General features: G+C 44.6%; 1 pseudogene; it reads left to right on the top strand.

The window, feature by feature from the left end:
• Positions 1-395: 395 nt before the first annotated feature.
• On the top strand, positions 396-2,691 carry LOC150013393 (small ribosomal subunit protein uS2 pseudogene; annotated as a pseudogene).
• The last annotated feature ends 3,310 nt before the right edge of the window (positions 2,692-6,001 follow it).

The following is a 6,001-nucleotide window of genomic DNA, read 5'->3' as shown; positions in this document are numbered from 1 at the left end:
TGGGTTACCTCATTTCGCTGTTTGTTTCAGATTATGAAAGCTTACAGGGGTGTCTTTGTTTTTTTGTTTATCATTTGCTGAGTCATTTCCTCAAATGATATTCCATTGTATCAGTTAACATAGTTTTAAATGTATGTATTATAAATATCTGTAACCAAATCATTTGAAGGCTTGATAAATTTTTAACAAAGTTTGTACATTTTTTATGAAAGTTACTAGTAATGCTTTACTAAGTAGTGCAATGAATTTTTATTTTTAATCCCTGTGCCCAATTTTGGAGTTGAGAGGGTTGTTGGTAATAAATGTATGATGTATACTTAAAACATTTTGTTGAGTTTCATGTTACTGTGTCAGGGAAGGGTAGGGGTTGTGTGTGCTGGGGAAGGGGTGTCAGGGATTCTAACAGGAAGATAGAGCTATTGAACTACTTGTGGCCAGATTTAATTTTTAGACTATAATTCAGATTTCGTTTCTGTATTTGTGTAAACATCTTAAAAACACAAAAGCAATGAGCATTATAACATGGTACATGATGATACCTTTTAAAAGGCCAAAAAGATAGCCAAGTTAGACATACATGTGGCTTAAGCTTATTGAATAGTAGAAAAACATAAGTAGATAATGGATTTCTTTGTCACCCAAGCCACTAGATTTTAGTTGGGGAAACAAGAAAGAAAGGAAAAAGTGACTTCAAAGTCAGTTCTGTTCCCCAAAAGGTAAGGAGAGATTCGAGTCCTTCATAAGGACTCATTGCCCCAGAATGTGCTCCACAGGCTTTTATTGTGCGGCTTATGCCAGGCTTCTTCAGACTTGAGAGTAGAACAAATTTATTCTCAAGAGTTCTGAATGCCAGAGATCCAAAATCAAGGGATTGGTTTTTCTCCAGAAGCTCTGAAGATCTCTTCCATGTCTCTGTCCTTGAAGTTCTTTGGCTTGTAGACACGTAACTCCAGTCTCTTCCTCTGTCTGCACATCTCCCCTATGTCCATGTGTTTTCACCTGAATGGAACTGAGTGGCCTGTGTAGAGGTCAGCTGTAGGATGTTTGTCCTATCTCAGAAAATCATTGAATCTGTTCCAACAAATGAACTCAAAAGTCCAGAATTACCTCTCATAAAGCATGACCAAAATAATTTTGACCTGAAAATGTTAAGGGGAGTTATTCCTTTACCTTCGGCTCATTCTTGCAGTCAAGAATAAACCTCAGTTATGCTTGCAAATTGACTCAAGTAGCACAGCTTCCCTAGTATGCTTTTGAAAATAAGTTAACTAGGAAATGTACCATCAGGTAAGGAAGCAATTAGCATTTGTTTTTTAAAAGGATGAGTAAATGGGAGCAAACCTGCAACTTGTGTTTCAGTTTGATTCATGATGGTTCCTTTGTTGAATCAAAATATGAATGGGGGGGTTGGGGACCATGAGTGAAAGAAGCCAGACAAAAGGCCATACTGTATGTTTCTACTTATGTAAAATGTCAAAAACATGTCTGTAAAGAGAGTAGATTGTGGTTGTCTGGGGCTGAGGGGATAGAGGGTTGGGGATGACTGCTAAGGAGTGTGGGGTTTCTTTGGGGGCGTTAATGAAAACATTCTGAAATTGTGATAGAAGCACAATTCTGTGAGTATTATCAAAAGCCATGGAATATACTGACTTCGAAAATAGTGGGTGAATTGTATGATATGTGAATTACATCTTAAAACTGTCTTTAAAAAACATGACATACTTATCAGAATGTCTGTTAAGATCAACACCTTTCCACATGACCATGCAAGGGACCCATATGGCATTGGTCTTGGCTCCCACGTACCTTAAAGGGAAACTTACACAGTGTCCAGAGCCCTTGATGTCCTGCAAATGAAGGAGGAGGATGTCCTCAAATTCCCTGCAGCAAGAACCTACTTAGGTGGCACCAACCTTGACTTCCAAAAGGGAGAGTACATTTGCAAAAGGAGCAGGGATGACCTCTGTATCATAAAGCTGAAGAGAACCCAAGAGAAGCTTCTGCTGGCAGCTCGGGCCATTGTTGCCATTGAACACCCCGCTGATGTCATTTCATGTCGCCCAGGAATACTGGCCAGCAAGTTGTGCTGAGGTTTGCGGCTGCCACTGGAGCCACTCCTGGAACCCTCCCTAACCAGGTCCAGGTGGCCTTCCGGGAGCCGAAGCTTCTGGTGCTTACTGATCCCAGGGCTGAGCACCAGCCTCTCACCGAGGCGTCTTATGTTAACCTGCCTGCCATTGCTCTGTGTGACACAGACTCTGCGCTATCTGGACATCACCATCCCTGGCAACAAGGGGCCTCACTCCATGGGTCTGATGTGGTTGCTGGCCCAGGAGGTTCTGTACACATGTGGCACCATCTCCCATGAACACCCATGGGAGGTTCTGCCTTATCTCTGCTTCTACAGAGATCATGAGATTGGAAAGAGGAGGCATTTCAGGGTGAGTGGACATGGCTCTAGCTCCCAAGTTCACTGCTTCGGAACCTGAGTTCTTGGACTGGTCTGAAGGCGCAGGTGCCCTCTGCTTGTCCAGCACTTTCCTACTCAACATTAGAGCACTCAGCTGCTACTGATTGGGTAGGAACAACCACTGAGTGATCTTAAGCTGTTCTTCCACAAACTCTTAAACAGAATGGAAATGAGGTTGATGGAAAATAAACAGTTTCTTAAAAATAAAGCAATTAACAATACCATGTGTTGGTGAGTATATGAAGCAACTGGAATTCTCATACACTGTTGGTGGGAGTGTAAGTTGGAATGACCAACTTGGAAACCTGCTTGAAATTATCTACTGAAGTTAAATACCCTATAACCCAGGAATTCCTGAGTATATACCCAACAGAAACACATGCACCAAAGCTGTGTACAAGAATGTTCATAGGAAACTCACAGACCCAGCTGGAAACAACCCACATTTTTATCAACTATTAAATTGATAAATTATAGTTAAGTTGTACAATGACAGCAAAGGGAAGGAACTAAACTACACAGCAATATGGACAAATCTCAACAAATACATTGACTGAGACACGAGTACATACTGATAATTCCAATTATAGAAAGTTTAAGAACAAGTAAAATGGATCTATGCAATGAGATGGCATGAGAGTGGTTATCCTTGGCAGGGACTGCAGTGACTGAAAGGAGGAGAAGGGGCAAGGGGGCATCTGGGCTGTCAGTAATTTTCTGTTGGTCTGTGTGCTTGATTATACAAGTGGTTCAGCTTGACAAACATTGTGCTCTTATGCTTACACTCACTCCACGGCCCGTTTGAAAGAACCACGACTGTGCAAAGTATGCAGGCAAATGAATTTTAGTCATTGTAAATGAGCCATACCAGGTACATCGAATATCCCCAGTGTCGCATCACATAAAACTTAGACAAGCTCCCCAAATCAAACACTTCCCTCATCTCAGAACATCTGTGTTTTAGACTTTATAAGTTAAAGAGTGAACAATAATTTTTCTAGAAAATTGCCTCTGTGCTAATAAAAAAAAATAAGTATTTATGCATGACACCCACACCAGGGGGCACTATTGTACAAAACCAAGTTCCAAATAAAAAGCTTGTTACTGTACAGGTGGAGTGATGTGGTTATAAACATCCACAATGTGCTTTAATGTTTTTATTTACAGGAAGGATGCCTAAGGAAACCTGTTTCTCAGGACAGTGCAGGATCACTACAGCCCAGAGATTCATTCCTTCCAAAGCAGTGTTGTATGATTCCACACTTGAGTCGGACATATACCAGTTTAAATGGTTTTTGAATGCTTAACTTGAACTATTTCTCTTCCTTCCTCTCTCCCCCGACCCCACCTGCCCTTCTCTGCTGTATTCTAAAATGCAACTTTGTTTATCTTTGAAATCAAGCTTTCTCTATATTGATCAAAAACGATTCTTGCATATGAACTCGACCCCACCCCCACCCAGCCCGCCATGTTTCTTCCATGTACACACAGGTACAGTGAGATTGGGGGTTACTGTATCTACCAAGACCTGCCCCTGCCAATCGCAAGTTTACCAGTGACTTCCTAAATGTCAAGTTGAATGAACACTTTCCAGTCCTTGTTGTTAGACTTCTCTGTGGTATATGATACTGCTCATATTTTCATTTCTGAAAGCTGTGTGCTTTTCGGATTCATGATGATTCTTCTCATTCCATCCTCCTTGTTTCTCTCTGAGTTTCTTATCTCACCTGAGTTTTTCTTTGACCTGTCCCTTTTAATATCAGGGCTCACGATGACTTGTTCCTCAGCCTCTGGTTTTCCCGTCCTGCATGCGCCTTCTCCCTGGAGTGACAGCATCCTCTCCTACTATTTGATCAGTTCTCACAACTCACAAATGCATACCAACAGGTCCAACTTCTCCCGAGCTTCTGCCTGAGTTTCCAGCTTCCTGCTGAACCCTTCCTCCTGAATTTTCCCTCCTGAACATCCCATGGGCCCTCAAGCTCAATAGGTCCAAATATGAACTCATCAAGTTCCCTCCAAAGTTGTTATTCCTCCTGTGTTCCCTATTTCCATTGCTGGCCTCACCATACACCAAAATTCCCCAGCCAGAAACTGGGAAGTCATTCTTGACTCATCCATCTCCCTCCTCTGCGTCTGGTCAGTCAGTCCTTCCTTTGTCTCCCATTTCTCCACAGCCCTAGTTCCGGTTCTATCGTCTGCTTTTTCAAGATCACACTTCCAGCTTCGTATCACCCGCCCTCTCCCCATCCTCATATGCAAACTTTGCCACATTCTCCAAAGTGAGTCATTCACAACAGAAACCTGACCAGTTCCTTTCACCATCCATCTCTCCCATAGTCCCAAATCTTTAAATGGCTTTCCATTGCCTGCAGGACAAAATGCAGTCTTGCTAGCATGCCGCCTCTCCCACAAAAGCCCTTCTTAGTCTGCTCCTGCTGTGTGTGGTTCCTGCCTCAGCGCTCAAGGCCCCTCGCCTTGCATTTCACCTCTGAGCAGCATCAACCTTACAGTCCCCGACACCTGTGCTCTTTATTTTGTCACACAGACACATCTGCCTGAAAGGCCTCTTTTCTCTTAGACACAACTCAGGTGTCACCCCTTCCAGGAAGTCTCCTGATCCCAGTACGCGGTCAGATACTCCACCCCTCCCCCAGTAACCTGGGCTGAGCTGTTTCCCTTGCCGGTGTTATCAGCACTTGCTCAGACGGGTTTCCACCAGCCAGTGAGCATCTTACCTGCACTGACGCATGTCTTGGCCTTTAGGGCCTTGCACAATCTGGCCTATGGCAGAGGTTCAAATGTGTCTTAGTGAAGGAATGGCGAATGACTCCCCAGCTGGAACGGCTAGGTGGCTGGTGGGAATCATCAGCTGAGAACTGAGTCTGGCAGGAGGAGCAGGTTTTGACGGAAGTGATGCTGGGAGAGCAAATTATGTGAAAGACGAGGACCTGGCTTTAGATGCCCTGTGTGGTGCACACACGAGGGCAAATGTCCAACAGGCAATAACTGCATGACTAGGTCTGCAGCTCGAGAGAAGCCTGGGCCATTGGGTGTTAGAAGCATTAACTGCATCAGCCAAGACAAGGCTGACTTCAGAAGGAAGGTCGCAGAAGGCAGTCTCAGGGCTGACAGGGGGCCCAACTCTACCTCTGCTAGGAAGTGGCACATGCTGATTTGGGCCAACCTGTGTGTGACTGTGAGCAGTGGACAACAGGCACGCGCCCCTGGGCTGAGCTGTGCCAGAGAGAGGCCGCTGGGCTGCCCATGACCCCCAGTTCTGAGGGACCTGCTCTCCCTGGATTTGCATATCAAATGAGTTAGGTTCAAGTCACCATTAACCCAGGCAGTGAGATCTGCATCCTCATACAGGAGGCCAGGTAGGAACAAGCCCTGACCTGTGCACAGAACACAAGTGCCATCAGCTCCTTGGCCACCCAGGGGTCAGCAGGGCTGTTTGTCCCGACAAGGCCTTGCTGGTCCCCCAGAGGCTGGCTCATCCTGACTCTTCATAGGAATCCACTACCCGAA

Source organism: Furipterus horrens, unplaced genomic scaffold (assembly GCF_987537825.1).
Source record: "Furipterus horrens unplaced genomic scaffold, mFurHor1.1.pri manual_scaffold_4, whole genome shotgun sequence".
NCBI lineage: Eukaryota > Metazoa > Chordata > Mammalia > Chiroptera > Furipteridae > Furipterus > Furipterus horrens.
Note: the sequence above shows the minus strand (reverse complement) of the source record. Positions and strands in the feature narration are given on the sequence as shown.